This window comes from Camelus ferus, chromosome 27, assembly GCF_009834535.1.
Source record: "Camelus ferus isolate YT-003-E chromosome 27, BCGSAC_Cfer_1.0, whole genome shotgun sequence".
NCBI classification, from domain to species: domain Eukaryota; kingdom Metazoa; phylum Chordata; class Mammalia; order Artiodactyla; family Camelidae; genus Camelus; species Camelus ferus.
Genome location: NC_045722.1, coordinates 10,405,096 through 10,420,414, shown reverse-complemented (window position 1 = coordinate 10,420,414; position 15,319 = coordinate 10,405,096). Strand labels below are relative to the sequence as shown.

At 38.6% G+C, this 15,319-nt stretch overlaps 1 protein-coding gene and 1 long non-coding RNA gene across 4 annotated transcripts in view; one reads left to right on the top strand and one right to left on the bottom strand.

Annotated features, from left to right (window-relative positions):
- PDE8A (phosphodiesterase 8A) overlaps nucleotides 1–15,319 on the top strand; it is a 117,089-nt gene that overhangs the window by 28,386 nt on the left and 73,384 nt on the right. The window lies entirely within an intron of this gene.
- Nucleotides 13,911–15,231, bottom strand: LOC116660220. The gene is made up of 2 exons (XR_004315625.1): nucleotides 14,880–15,231; nucleotides 13,911–14,797 (listed from the first exon to the last, which is right to left on the bottom strand). It is a non-coding gene; the product is annotated as an uncharacterized LOC116660220 (long non-coding RNA).

The following is a 15,319-nucleotide window of genomic DNA, read 5'->3' as shown; positions in this document are numbered from 1 at the left end:
TTTCTCCGTGTTAAGTGGGGATAGTCATCAAGATTTGATTACATGGTGAATATAAAACAGTCTGTTCACTGCCTAAAACTTATAAACACTCAATAGACAGTAGTTACCTAAAATGGAAGATTCAACTTTGTTGTTAGAAAAAGAATGGTTTTAATATATAGTATCTATTAGATGCTAAAAAGTAGATGTGGGCTTTCTTTTTAAGAATGTATTTGTAAATTAATTTTGATGACTTCTAAATGATTACATGATACTTAATTATACAATTTACCCTTGGGAATAAGGAAGGAAATACAGCATCATTATATTGGTTTGTATAATATCCACCCCCACCCCTCATTCTTAACTTGGAAAACAAAAGAGTAATAGAGAATTTTGCAGAGTCTGATCTACTGTCAACTCTAATAATCATTTCCTGAAAAATAGTCCTACCAGAGTTGCACAGAAATCTGGGATGTGAATTAGAACTTTGAGCTCTTGTCATTTTTTCCCTTCATTCAGCAATTTCTGGCTGCTTAGGGTTAAGGGCTACACTAAATGACGCTGCATTTGCTGTTGAGGATAAGGGAGGCAGAGAGATGTTTTTCAAGGGATAGAGATGGTATTTACACATCAAATTTATAGGTTTGGACCTTAGAAACTTTGGTCCTAAAGGGCTGGATGAGAAATTGTAAGGTCAGAGGGCTTCGAGATGTGGTAGAAAGAACAGGCTTTCTGTATCCTGCCTGTCCTGCTGTGCAACTTGAACAAGTCAATTTTCTTGCTTTTTATTTGCAAAAAAGGAATAATAAATTCTACCTTATAGAATTTTTTGAGGAAATTCACCAAGATAACATATGGTAATCTTTTCCTAAGAGACAGTGAGAAGTGTGTGAAGGAGTGAGGTTTTATTAGCTCTTTCTTCCTCTCCTTTAATTTAATCTGTTGTCTACTCTGGCAAGCATAAAGGAATTTTGTTTAGAGGATTCTCTGTAATTAGCTGACTTTTAACTTCGAAATATTTTATTGTGGAGAATTTACAGAAGTAGAGAGAATAGTGTTAAATTTGTTGCATAACAAACTACCCTGAAATTCTGTGAGCCAGGAATTTGAGAGCAGCCTGGCTTGGTAGTTCTGGTTCACAGTCTCTTGTGAGGTTGCAGCCAGGTGATGGCTGGGGCAGCAGTCATCCAAGGGCTTGACTAGGCCAGAGGATTTGCTTCCAAGGTGATTCACACACAAGGCCGACCAAGTTAGTGCTGGATATGTTGGGATGGGGGCTCATTTCCTCTCCATGTGGGCAGTCTTCACTGGGCTGCTCAAGTATCCTCAGGACATGGTGTCTAGCTTCCCAAGAAAGCAATCTAATAGGCCAAGACAGAAGCTACAGTGCTTTATGACCAAGTCTGGGAACTTGTATGTGATCAGTTCTGCCATATTTTATTGGTTACCTAGATCAGCTCTGATTCACTGAAGGAGGAGACCACACAAAATCTTGCGATGATCATCACATCTTTAATTTATTAATGGTTGCAAATGGTAATATTTTAATCTTATCATTCTCTTTTCATTTAATACTGAAATACTCCTTAGAGAAATTTCCTCTCATTAGCTATGTGATAAAGGTTGAACAGCACAGGTAGGATAGATGCTTGTCTCTTGCCCTCCTTTTATCAGTTTTCAGAATAATAACTTGATTCCTTTAGCACCCTTCCAAGGGGACCAGTTAAATTTTATTTAATTTTTTTTGAGAATCATTATGAACTCAAGGATCTTAATATATTTGATATGTTTCAATCTTTTGTACTTGTTATCTATTTTGTGGTCCACATATTACATCCCTTTTAGGTAAATGGTAGCACATATACATGCTATTCTTTTTTTAATTAAAAATATTTATACAATTTTTAAAGGTTACTTTCCATTTATAGTTATTACAAAATAATGGCTTTATTTCCAGTGTTGTACAATACATCCTTGAGCCTCTCTTATACCCAGTAGTTTGTATCTCCCACTGCCTCACCCCTTTACCATACATACTACTCTTTATTTTACTTTTTTCACTTACCATATTCTTAAGATCACCCCATAGTTATATGTGGAGGAGTTCATTTTTTCTTTGAAAACTGAGGTATAATTTGTACACTCACCCTTTTAAAGTGTACAATTAAGTGGGCTTTTTAGAGTATATTCACAAAGTTGTGCATCCATTACTACAATCTAATTCTAGAATGTTATGATTGAAGAAACCCTGTACCCATTAATAGTCACTCCCTGTTCCCTCTTGTCTCTTCATCACTCCCACTGGAACCTCCCAAGCCCCTGGCAAACACTAATCTACTTTGTCTCTTTGGATTTACCCATTCTAGACGTTTTATTTTAATGGAATCAATACTTTCTGGCCTTTGCTGTGTCTAGCTTCTTTCACTAGCATAATGTTTTCAAGGTTCATCCATGTTGAATTTGAATCAGTTTCTCATTTTTTTTAGTGGCATACTACTCCACTGGCTTGATCTACCGTACCTTAGTCAACCAGACTGTACTGTTGAACATTTGGGTTGTTTCTAGATTTGTTATAAAATGACCTTGTGTATTGTCTTTTTTTTTTTTTTTTTTTTGCCACTGTATCTTTGGGATAGATTCCAATTTGTAGGATTGCTGGGTTAAAGGATAAATGCATATGTAATTTTGCTAGGTATTGCTGAATTCCCCTCTATAAGGGTTGTACCATTTTGCCTTTTCTCCAGCAGTGTATCAGAAAGTATCTTTCCCTACTGCTTTGCCCCAGAGTAGAATTTTGTGATAGTTCACTATAGTCTTAATTGACATTTTACTTACATTTCTCATAGAATGATTGAAATTCATTGAAGATCTGTCTTTTCATATGTTTAAAGGCCATTTGCATTCCCTTTAATGTGAATTATCTGTTCCTATCTCTCTAGACCATTTTGCCAAAGGGTTTATCTTTTTCTCCATTTTGGATGCCTTTTCTGCATTGCAGATTTTTCTTTTTCCCATTTCTTCATTCCCCTTTTTACCTTGCTTAAGGTGACTTGTCATGCAAATTGTAAAAGTTTTATGCCATTAATTTTAACAGTATTTTTCCTTATTGCTTCTGGAGTTTGAGTGATAGTGGGAATGTTTCCCTCACTCCAAGATTATAAAATATTTACCCATGTACATAATCCTGGTTTATTGTGTGAAGAATTGATCCAATTTTATCTTTTTTCCCCATATAGCTATCAAATTATTCCCAGCATCATTTATTAATGTAATAAGTCTGTTTTCCCCCACTGACTTGAGAGACTACCATTGTGATAAATTAAATTCCATCCACAATATGTTTATTGTATAACCTCTTGATTTTCTGATTTATAATATTTTTCCATCAATTCTTTTGAGTTTTCCAGATCCCATTTCTGGATTTTCTAGTCTCTTCCATTAGTTTGTATTTCTAATTGTGTGCCATTACTAGACTCTTTTAATTATAAAGGTTATAATTTTTTTTAATTAAAGTATAGTTGATTTACAATATTATGTTAGTTTCAGATATACAGCATAGTGATTCGGTTATTTTTTCTGATTGTATTCCATTATAGGTTACTATGATGTGTTGTAATATCTGGTAAGAATGGCTGTCCCTCATTTCTTCCTTTTCAGGGGTCTCTTGGTTATTCTTGCTTATTTGTTTTTATTGATGAACTTTATAATCAGCTTTTCTACCCCTGGAAAAAAAACTTGAAGGTATTTTTATTGGTGCTGTGTTAAATTTATAAATTAGTACAGGAAGAACTGACATCTTTATGATACTTGTATTTTCTGTCCAAGAACATGGTATGTCTTTCCACTTGTTGAAGTCTTGTGTTTTTCAGGGGTGCTTTTATACTTCTCCTCATAGAGGTCCTCCTTATTAAGCTTATGTTTAGGTATTTGGGGTTTTTTTTTTTTTTTTTTTTTTTTTTTGCTTTTCTAAGTAGCGTTGTCTCTTTAATTATATTTTATAACTGAATTTCCCTTGTTATAAATGAAGCCTATTGGTTTTGGATATGTTTATTGTATAACCTGCTTAATTTTCTGATCTGTAGTATTTTTTCCATCAATTCTTTTGAGTTTTCCAGATACACCATTATATTATTTGTAAATACTGTTTTATCTCTTTTTCCCCCTGAATTCTTAGATTACTGATTGCAGTCTCTTATCTAACTGCGTTAGATAGTATCTCCAGTACAGTGTTTAAAAAGTGGAGAAGATAGTGTTTTGCTTTCAACATAAAATAGTGTTGTATTTCTAGTGTGTCAGGAAATTTCTAATTTTTCTCCTTTTTCTCCATTAAGATTTAGCAGACTTTTATGTTGAGTAAAGGTGCAGTGGAAGGAAATTACATGGAGAGAGTGGGGGGGGGTGTTTTGTTTTTTTTTGCTTCTTTTCAAAGTGTGGGTGAGATATACTCAAGGATGGTGGTAGTAAATATGATCATCTCTGCTCTCAACTTTATAGTATAATATCTTAATCATTTTCTCAATAGTTGATAAAATTTCAGTGGTTATTTTCAACTATTTGATGACAAGGAAAATATTTAATATATAAGTGATTTAAAAGTAGTAGAAAACTGTTACTATATAATTCTAATTTTGAAAACAATCGCATTAAAAAAAAAAAAGATGAATGAGTGTTTAAAAAATGAAACCCCAGAGGCTTTACCATCTTACGTCATTACCCTCTCAACCCCTAGTTTCAGGTTTTGTTATGGTAGGTGCAAAAGGCATTGGAGGCCTTCCACACCATCGAGTAAATGCTCCACTGACACATGTCACTTCAGCTTACAGTCTTCTGGGTAGAACTAGTCTCATGGCTTAACTGCAAGGGGTGGGAAGGGCAATCCTCCTGTGTGCCAAGAAAGAGAACCAGATATGGGTAAGCATTATAAATCCCTGCCACAGTCTAGAACCTTTTTTGGTGCTAATTCTTTAATGTTTTCTGTTTCTCCTATGGTATTGAACTGTTCTGATTTTATCTACTTTTATAAATTTCAGTTTGTTTCTAGAAAATTGTTGATTTTATCAAGATTTTAAAATATATTTGCAACATATATTATCTTAAGCATGGTTTGCTGGGTGTTTCAAAATGATTATTTTGATTATATCTCAGTAAAGCTAGGGGAAAAGCTCCAATCACTTTGGCTGCTGGGTGGGAAATGAATTATAGGGGCACAACAGTAGTGGTGGGCTAACTAAGCAGAGGACTTCTGCAGCTATCCAGTCAAAGAGGTAGTTTGGGTTTGGTGGCAGCAGTAGATGTAGAGGGATGTGGGCAAACGTGATATATTATTTGGGGAGGTAGAATCTGTAGTGGGGTTATTCAATAGTCAGGTAGGCAGACTGTTTCCAACAGTTTCAGGGCAAGGTAAGGAGTTTGTTCCAGGTGTAAATCAACACACTAATTTCTTCATCGAGAATATCTTGCTGTTAAATTTTTTGTGGTTGAGTCATTCTGGCTTAAAGTCTTTATTTCACTGTGGGCTAGTACAAGTGGATCCATGGACCACACTTTGAGCAGCACCAATCTCTAGCATTTTTTTCTTAATGCCACAATTTACCTAACCAGTCTCTTACTGTTGGACATTTAGATGGTTTAGCACCTCTCCTCCACATCTTTTTTACTTATTAGAAATAAGTAACAGTGCTTTAAATTCTTGTTTATATAATTAGGTATTTATTTCTTATGATTTCTTTAGCATAATTCCTGGAAATAGAATAAGGGTTTTGAAATATGTTGACAAATTTTTCTCCGGAAAGGTTGTACCCACTTACAGAGCCATGTTTTTGCCATCACTGAGTTTTTTCAAGAAATTTTTGCTAATTAGATGACACATAGCAAGTCATTATTTGAATACGTATTCGTTTGATTACTAGTAAGACTGAATGTTTTCCATGTTTTTTTGGTGATTGATATTTCCTTCTCTGCTAATAATTTATGTTCTTTGATCATTTTTATTTTGGGATATAAATACCCTTTATGTTACGGATGTTTGCTCTTTGACCCTATAATGAAAATATTTTTCTCCATTTTAGAAAGAGACTTTCATTTTTTGTGTCCTAGAGAGAGGTTCTATTTAACAGTGTCAGCAGCATGGTTACTTGAGTGGAGTGTGGTCAAGGCTCTCTGAGTCCTTGTCTAAGGAGGCTGCCCTCTGAGGCAGCAAAATCACTGCTGATCCACCATGTTGGGGTGAAGGCTTTGGTGTGAGGAATTTGGGAGTTAAAAGTTCCTGTGTCTGGGAAATGTGAATGGGTGATAGATATTAAGAGATCATTTTTAATTTTGTTAGATGTAATAATGGAATTGTTTTGGGTATAAACACACACACAAGCACACACAAGTGTTCAGGGGTGAAAAATGTCAGAGATTTGCTTTAAAACACATAGCAGAAAAGGGATAGATGTAGCAAGTATGTCCAAATTATGATAATTAATGAATCTGAGTGGTGGGCATATGGAAGTTCACTATACCATTCTTTATTTTTGTGTATGTTTGAAAATTTTCATAAGGAAAAATTTTCAAAAGGCACTTCTTGGGTCTTTGCAAGCCTTTTGGGAATTTTTCTTTGGAGTGTCTAGGATTCTGTTTTTAACCCCTTTCTCCCCGCACTCTGTAGGTGATGTGTAGATCCATACCACAAGTGGACTCTCCATTTAAGTCAGCAATGAATCAAAGAAGGAGGCTCATTATTGCCTTTTATTTAAATGTCTGCATGTCTCTGTTTATTTTGTAAGTGCCTAATCTGCCAAATGAGAGTGAAGTCCTTCACTGAAGTTGTGGTTTTGGCCAATTTCTCCTTGTATTTCTCACAATTCTGGGCTTTTAAAAAAACTGATTTTTAAAATTTTGGTTTATTTCAGACTAACAAAAAGGTTGTAAAAATATATATTTTACAAAGAATTCCTGCGTACTCTTCACCCAGATTCCCCAAATGTTAACATTTTAGTGTGTGCCTTTATCATTTATTCCCTTTATCCATTATTATTATTATTTCCAGAACCACTTGAAAGTAAGTTGTAGATGCCTTTTTACTCCTAAATACTTTAGTGTGTATTTCCTAAAAACAAGGACATTTTCTATCATCAGTAGTTAGTGAAATCCTGAAATTAACATTGGTACAGTACTGTTATCCAATCCATAGACGTTATTCAAATTTCATCAGTTGCCTCACTAATTTCCTTTATAGCCAAAGAAAAAGTTGTTGTTATATTTTCTGATCTAGGATCCAACCCATGATCACACATTTAGTTATCTTGTCTCTTTAGTTTTCAATCTGAGATAGTTCCTTGGTATTTGTCTGTTGGGATCTAGACTTTTTTGAAGAGTACAGTAAATTATCTTGTAGAGTCTTCCTTATTTTAGGTTTGTCTGATGTTTTCTTACGATAGATGCAGGTTATGCATTTTTGGCAGGAATACCACAAAAGTGGTATTTGTGGTATTCTGACTGCATCATATCAGAAGGCACATTATGTCCCTTTGTTCCATTACTGGTACTATTCACTGTGATTCCTTGATTCAGATGTTATCTGCTGGGTTCCCTGATTTTCCCTTTGAATATCTTGTGGGCAGATATTTTGAAACTATGTAAATATCCTTTTTTTTTAAATTAAACTTTCACCATCTAGTTTTATTATCCATTAATGATTTTTGCCTGAAACATTTATTACCATGATAGTTACCAAATGGTAAGTGTAAATGCTGGGTACCATGTTTTGACCTTTTGTTTTTCAGCCACTTGAGGTCTGTCTCAGCTCTTTTTAGTTGAGATTAGAGCTCAGCAGTGGTCCAGGCACATGGGAATGGCAGTTCTGTTATACCTCCTTAGAGAGGACTGGTTGGGTCCGGTTCTTAGCCCTGCTGCATGGTTGGGCACCAAGCTGCCTATGCCTGTCTGCTGTCCTCTTAGCTCCAGTACCAGTCCACGGTCAGGGCAGCTATGTCTGGATACTGGGAGCTGTGTCTGGTTGATATGATTTGTGACACAGACATGACACGGATTTTATCAACTAGAATAAACTAGCAGAGGGTGCTTTTTTTCAGAAGACTGTATGGCATGGTAGCACGTCATGGATTTATGTCTGGTGGGGTCAAGGGAAGATGTGTTCATTTTGTTAAAATGGAAGCTATATGAGCATGTTAACATGCTAAAGGGGATGAGTCAGTAGAGGAGAGATTAATGATTAGGACAGAGGGGACTATTATTGGGATCCTTGAAGAGGGAGGCCTAGGGTGGTAGAATTAGGTCTGGGCAAGAGGATGGACACTTCTTTTAGGAAGGCTTTGGAAGGAAGGACGTGAGCATGGAAGTGAACACCATTGTTTTTGTAGGTTAGGAGTAGGCACAAATATTAAGGAGTTATTGCCTGATTGCCTCATTTTTCTTTATGAAATAGGAGTCAGGTCATATTTGGAGAGTGAAGAGGTCCTATCCTAAGAGTCAGAGGGTTTAGACCTTGAGGACATCACAGAATAGGGAGAGAGTTGTGAGGAATAAGAGCTACCTGGGTTCATAGAAAGACTTCCAAGCAGCTGGTGGTAGAGACCATGAATTTTGGGTACCCTCAATTTGTAAGGCTGTGTGATGATCTCCAACAGCACACAGCAGCCCAGGTATAGAAATACAGGAAATGAACAGTTGCATTGATTGGAGCATGTGGCTTTGCCACTGATTGTGTTAGAAAGGCAAGAGGAGGTAGGAGAGTGGAAGGTAGGATGGGAGGGTAGAACTTCGGAGAGGTAGTTTAAGTAACGGATCGTGTGGTCTGTATAGGATGGGATTGGTGGTGAATTGGGAAGAAAGAAGAGTGAGAGGATTGGAAGTCAGAGAATTAGAAGAGGAGGAATACGGGTTCTAGAGAGCTGGCAGTTTAGGCGTATTGGTCAGAGAGGTAGGATATTGGAGTTTAGCATTTCCAATGTGGGACAGTTCTGGCTGTTGACGGGCTGGCATAGAGCAGGGTGGAGGTAAAGAACATGGGGTCATAAGGGAACTTGTTGAAGTTGCCGGATGGGTTATTTACATGGATGTTGACACTTCCAAGTAATGCATGACAATGGTGGAGGTAGGGAGGGTGACTCTGTTCCAGGTGTTCAGGGAAGGAGGGAGAGCTGAGCAGGAATGAAGCATGATAGTAGAATAGCGTCGACAACCTTAAGGGAAGGTGGGATTTTGTCTGCCAAGGGATCAGAGATGGTTGGATCTGAAGGTATGCTGGGACTAGCTTCTGCAGGCCTCTAAAGATGCATTTCCAAAAGTTGGTCACTGAATCTTTGCTTATATTATTTCTTCTTCCTGTAGACCCCTTCCCTACCTGGCTAACTCCTGCTTGCCCTTGATGAATGAGGTTTGAGATCACATCTTTCAAGAATCTTTGTTGAACCCTCTGGTCCATGCTTAGTTCTAACTTAGCAGGTGGCGCACTGTATGGTCTGTTGTTCTTTCCTCTATAGACTGTATCTCCGTGATGGAGGGAGGGCCTGTGTCTTTGTATCCCTGGTGCAGTGCCTGGCATGTGTTCAGTTGAATGTTTGAAATGGCTGTTTAGTAAGTGAATTTAGTCCAGTTTATTTCTCTCCCTAATGGGTCACTTTTCTTTGTCAGCTCATTTTGAATCTTTTTTGAAGTCACATGACCCTTTCTTAGTTTGGCCTTAGCCAAGTTCCATGCAGATGAATGGGCTGTTTCTTAGTGACCAACTAATTTCTGAGAGGGCCACAGTCCATCTCTTCATCCTGCTTAGGCTTTTGTTTTTGTTTCATTAACCTCACTTTTGCTCTCCTCTACTTATTATAGTAGAAGAGACAAAAAGAAACTAATTAATACTTACACTTCCCCAGTTACCCCAAATTTCCCAACCTGTTTTTTTCTATGCATTCATTTTCCCATTGATTCTCACTGAGTACCTACATGCCAAGGAGAAATCAGGACTTTTTCTGTATTTCCTATGAGTCTTATGCTGGTGCTCACTGGCTTAAATGTGTCAGTAGGCCTGCTGCCACTGTCAAATGGTGGTGAGTTGCCCTTTTGAATGTGGCTTTAGTTTACCAGTTGCCCCAGACACAGTTTTTCAGATACCTAATGACCTGTGTGCATTACACGTTAAAGAATGCATCGAACCGCAGTACATCTAGATTAAAAACAAACAGAAAACTCAAACCAAATTTATCTGAGGTAGCAGTACAGTATTTTCTATTATAGAATAGGGGAAGACATGTGTAAATCAGTTAAGTTAGTTAGGCTTTTTCAGTGCTTTCCAGTTCTCCTTTCTGGTTGGTCTTTTACTGACTGTCTCAAGCTCAGAGGTGTTTGTCCTTGCTTTCGTGGTCACCAACAATGTACTGCAGACATGCTCTTCATATCCCAAGGCCACCGGTAAGTCCTGGATCAGACCTGTTCTCCTTGAAGTCACCTGAACTCTGACTTGAGGGTTCCCCCGCCCCTACTTCCACCCTCTCTGATCTGGACCTTTCCTTTCAAGGGGCACTTCTTTGAGGCCAGTTCTGAGAGAGGACCCACTTCCACCAGGAGGGAGCACTTATAGAACTTCCCTCCCCTTGGGGGGTTTCCTCAGAGCTCCCATTCCCAGGCTGTCCTTCCTGGGAGTCCTATCCTAGTCATGAATTTCCTGTTTTTTTCCTCAAGGCCAGTATTACAACATTAGTATAACTAGTGATATTTAAGAAAGAAAAGCTGGATTAACCAATTACAGTTAAATTCTCTGGCCCCAGACCTGCTGGACACTCTCCATTCACCAGAAATGCTTCTTACTCCCCCCTCCCTTTTTTTTTCTTTAAAGAATCTGCTAATCCTTAACAGATTAATCTGAGTTTATATTTAGATGAAAGTTATCCATTAACAGAAAAGTCTGAAACTATAGATAGGGCTGAAAGCACTGAAAGTGGATAGAAGTAAGTAGGGAGCTTTTAGACCAGAAGGTTTTTGTGGAGACCTTAAGTATCTGTTTTGGCAGATGGTTATGCAGGGACGTTGGACCATCTTTCGGAAGCTAGGAACACCTTTAGACTCTGGCCAGAACAACGTTATCCACCTTTGCGCTTCAGAGCTTGGCCCCAGTCTTAATTAAGCCTTTTTGATGCTGACACATCTATATGGGGCCAAACACCCTACTGTCTCCCTTACCCCATCCCACCCATTCCATCCATTCCCAGTGACAACAGTTTGAACCTGTCTGGGTGTGCAGAGACTCAGCGGGAACTTGGTAGGTTTGAATGCCAGGCTTCAGATACTGAATCAGTGTCCTCTGAACCAGTGTCTGTCGAACTGCCCTAATGGATCATGACATCAGTTTTGCAGATTATGCTGAGGACTGCTGTTCTAGTTATTATTGCTGTGCAACCAACCACCCCAAACTTAGTGGCGTTAAACTGCAACCGTTTTATTATGCTCATGGATTCTGGACCAGGAATTTGGATGGGGCATGGTAGGGAGTGACTTGTCTCTGTTCCAGGATGCCTGGGGCCTCAGATGGCAGGGAGTGTTTCCAGTGGCTGGGGGTGAGAGAACCATTTGGAGGCTCCTTCACAACTAGTGTCTGGTCCCTGGGCTGGGATGCCTTGAAGGCGGTGGGATAAGCTGGGGCTGTTGACCAGAGCACCTATATGTAGCCTCTCTGTGTGGTTTGGACTTCTCACAGCATAGTGGATGGTTTTCCAAGAAAGTGGGTTCCTAAAAGAAGTATCTAGAGGGCAAGTGTTCTCTATTGGCTGAAGCAGTCTTGAGCCTGCCCATATTCAAGGGGAGCAGACAGGGTGAAAACATGTGCGGCTATCTTAAAAACTACTAGAGATTATTTTAAATTGACCTGGAATATAGAATAAAGTGCCTCATGTAGCAAGAAGTACTGTTGTGAAACCTGTGCTTTGGTTATGTGTGTCTGTATGCCTGGTTCATGATGTAACGTTTTTCTTACTGTGGGCTACATTTTTTTTTTAAAACACTGCGTGACTGTAATAATATCTAATTTGGTTTATGAACACCGCATTTTATCTCTTAATACCTCAGTTAAGAGGTTACTACGATGTAGTTCTTAGTCACTCATAAAGATGAAACCCTGAGGAATTGATTGTCATTTGCCTGTAAGGCCTTTCCTTTTTGGATCCATTGTTATCACCCACCAGGAGACCCTTGAGACCCCATTAGAGAGTCACCACACTTCCCAATGGGCTGTGGTCTGGACTGGCAGCTAGAACTTCCCTAGAATTTTAATCTAAGCTTTGCCAGTCAGGTTCCTAAAAAGAGTTGCAAACAGATGTGAAATGAAGAGTGCATACTTCTCTTTGTAGATGATTAAAAAATATTTAAGGGTCTGGAGGCTGAAGAATGACCCATAAAATAGAGAGAAAGCTACCCTCTCTGAGGAAGGTGGTGTTTGAAGTAAAATGGTTTCAGGAGACATGTCCCATCATCAGTGTTCAGACCACAAGGAAACAGAGATCGGGGTCTGTTGAAACAATCTGCTTTCCTCTCCCTCCTCCCTGTAGGTACTTCTATCCTTTCAAGGAAATGCATAAATTGACTGAGCAGTGACATTCACTGTCATCTTACAAAACATGGTATCGTACTGTATGTGTGGAATAGTGCCATAAAAGGACTAAATATTACCCATATATCTTAGAAAATTTACATAATCCTATGTTTTTATTTCTCAATGTGTAAATGATACATGTTTACTTTAGCAAATGAGAAAACACAAATAAGCAAAAATAAAAATCATCTGTTATTTTATGTCTGAGAGAAAATCACTGATGTTTTTTGTTGTTGCATACCTTTCCTGTCATTTTTCTGTGGAGATACATATATATATATATATGTATGTATATACATACATATATATATATATATACACACACACACACACACATATAAAATAAATGATGGGCTCTTGCAGTACCTTGTTCTGAAACCTGCTTTTAAAACTTACATTAACACGTTCTATGTCAATTAATATACTTCTGTTATTATAAACACTTTATACCATTACATTGTATAGAGGTAGTATTTAACCACATTTCTGGCTGACAACATTTGGCTCTAATAAACAATGTTATGGTGAACCTCCATATAATTAAATCTTTTTTCCCCACACTATAATTAGGCTTAATTTTTTTTGAGCAAATAATATATGCACATGGTATAAAATACCATGATTTCTCTTTAGGAGGTGTGTGTGTGTGTATATATACACACACACACACACACACACACATACATATATATATATAAAACTTGAACTGCTAAATTATAGAGTGGTGAACATTTAAAACACTTTGTACTGTTAAACTGTCTTTTACAAATGTACCAGTTTACTCCTACCTACCAAAAGTGTTATCTGTTCGAGCATTTGACAGTTGGGGGGAAAAACTCATTTCTTGCCTGCTTAATTGTGTGATTTATTTGGGTTGTAGCCTCCTCTTTGCCCTTTTTGCCTCTCAAAATCCTGCCTGTCCTTCAAGGCTCATCTCAGATCCCACCTCCTGCCTGACCCCTCCCGGCACAGCTAAGACTTTCCTTCTGATCTGTCTAATGGATTTGTCTTGTCCTTTCCAGTCAACTGTAGTTTTCTTGAGAGCATTAGGCACTGTCTTCCTTATTTTTTAAATCTTGCATGCAGCACTTTTCAATGTGGATGTTTAGAATAAACACTGAGTTAAATTGGAGTCTACCAAAAAGGATTGATGACAGCAGAAAGTAGCCTCTCAGGAGAGAGAGGTAAGGACTCAAGTGTTCATCAAACCTAAGACTATGCGGAGCTCTCTGGAGAGGATGTAATTCTGATGTTTCATTTAGGCAGCCAGCCTTGAAATGCTTTGTTAATAACTGACATATTTTGTCAGGTGTCTTATCTTAACCTTAGGTAGTAGGATCCTCTCTTGCCAGGATTTTTTTTTTAATAACCCAACTTTCCATTGAAAGTTATTTTCTCAATAAATCAGTGTTGGCTACAGGTAGAAACTTACACTTCTTTCTTATTTTTGCTGCTTTTCCTTTTCCTCCACACCTTGTATTTGCTTCAAACTCCTTCAACTCTATTCTGTCCTCATGGGTCTTTTTCTTTTTTAAACTTTAAACTTTGGAGCATCATTCACAAATTTGCAGAGACAATTTTTTTTTTAAACCAGGGCTCTTTACTTATAACATCCATTACCTTTGCCTTCTTCTATTCTTCATCTTCTTCCCAGATACACAGCATTTTATATCATGTATTCCTTTTTTCCGTACTGAAATTTTTTTTGGTGAGGCTGAATAAAATCATGAGAAGGTACAGTGGTAAAACAGTCTGTCAAACCTTGGGATAGAAACATTTTCTGGTACCTGACTCTGCTTTACAGTATTCTGCGAAGCCTTTGTCAGGACCTTTCTTTGAAGCTGCACATTCAGTCTTTGTTCACCTCTGAGCCTTGACCTGTATCAGCTGCAGCTAACAGCATTCACAGCTTAAAAGCTACTTACTTTTTTTGCATAACAAGAAGTCTGGCAGAGAGGTTCTGAAATGGCTAATTCAGTAGCCCTAGGCAGCTTGTCTGCCTTGACGTGCAAGGGAGCAGCTCTGTCTACAGCATCACGTACTCACACGACCTGGTCTTAGGCAGGAAGAGACACTCTTTTCACCGGAAGGAAGAAGTTTTCTGTAAGACACCCCCCCACCCCCCGCCATCAGCAGGCTGCCCCTCAGGTCTCATTGGCCAGGGGCTCTACTGGCCCTTGCTCTGCTTCAGAAAAGGCTGCAGCCGTGAGCATCTTGTGGTCTCTGCTGGTGCTGCCAGGGGAAAGGGCGAGAAGGGAGATGCTGTTGAGAATGCATCCTACAGAGGCTGTTAACAGGTGTGGTCCTCTCTTACCTGAGCTCAAACCTCTTGTTTCTCCTGGGCCAGTGCTACTCCCTGGAGCCCCCACAACTGTTTTAGTTCTTCTTTCCTCACGTGAAGTCCTCGAGATGTTTAACAGTGGCCGTTACGACTCTTCCTGAGTTTTCGTCTCCTGTTTGTGGAACATCTTCAGTTCCTTAAACCTCAGTAGCCTCCACTGAACCCGCCCCAGTTTGGCTTGATCTTCCAGCCACTGCCTCCCTAGTCCCCCAGCCACACTGATTTTCTTCTCCTGTGCACTTAGTCACCCCACTTCTGGCTGTGATCAGAGTGGGAGATGTGGGAGCAGCTCTAACCTGCTAGCTGCTGGGGTTTGGAGTCCGTTTTATTGTTCTTACCTGGTATTTGTGCCGGGCACTTGTTTACTCGCCGGACTGCAGCATTGTTAATTGTGGAGACCTGCCAGTGAGCTA